Genomic DNA, 516 nt, shown 5'->3' with positions numbered 1-516 from the left:
CGCAGTTTTGACGCAAATATTATATATGTGTGTGTGTGTGTGTGTGTGTACTGCATGGGGCTGCCCTGCTGCAGAAGGCATCGTAGCGTGAAGGTAAGATTGTGGTGATCATGCCGCCACGTGTACGACTCCGGTGCCCATGAAAGGCCGCTGCTGGTGCTCTTCCAAACGCAACGTGACAAAGTTTCTTTATGTCACGTCAAAGTACATCCTTACAGTATTAGAACTGTACCAGTATCCTTCCCTGCTAAACGCTGTGTTTGTATTCTCTCATGCTCAGCTCATATTATATATACACGCATATAATACATATATATATAGGTGATGACGTGTCTTCAATGAGACGCACTCATCATTAATGTTGAGGATTTCATGCATGGCATGCATCCCTTCATGCATGCTTTCGATGTGGATATGTTTTTTTTTTTTTTTTTTTTTTTTTTTTTTTTGTTTGGGAAAGGAATTTTTAAGGTATTTTAGTAATTTTTAAAATGACAATTTCATACCAAATTTGCC

Source organism: Morus notabilis, unplaced genomic scaffold (assembly GCF_000414095.1).
Source record: "Morus notabilis unplaced genomic scaffold, ASM41409v2 Scaffold2143, whole genome shotgun sequence".
Lineage (NCBI taxonomy): Eukaryota > Viridiplantae > Streptophyta > Magnoliopsida > Rosales > Moraceae > Morus > Morus notabilis.
This window is presented reverse-complemented; position numbering follows the sequence as displayed.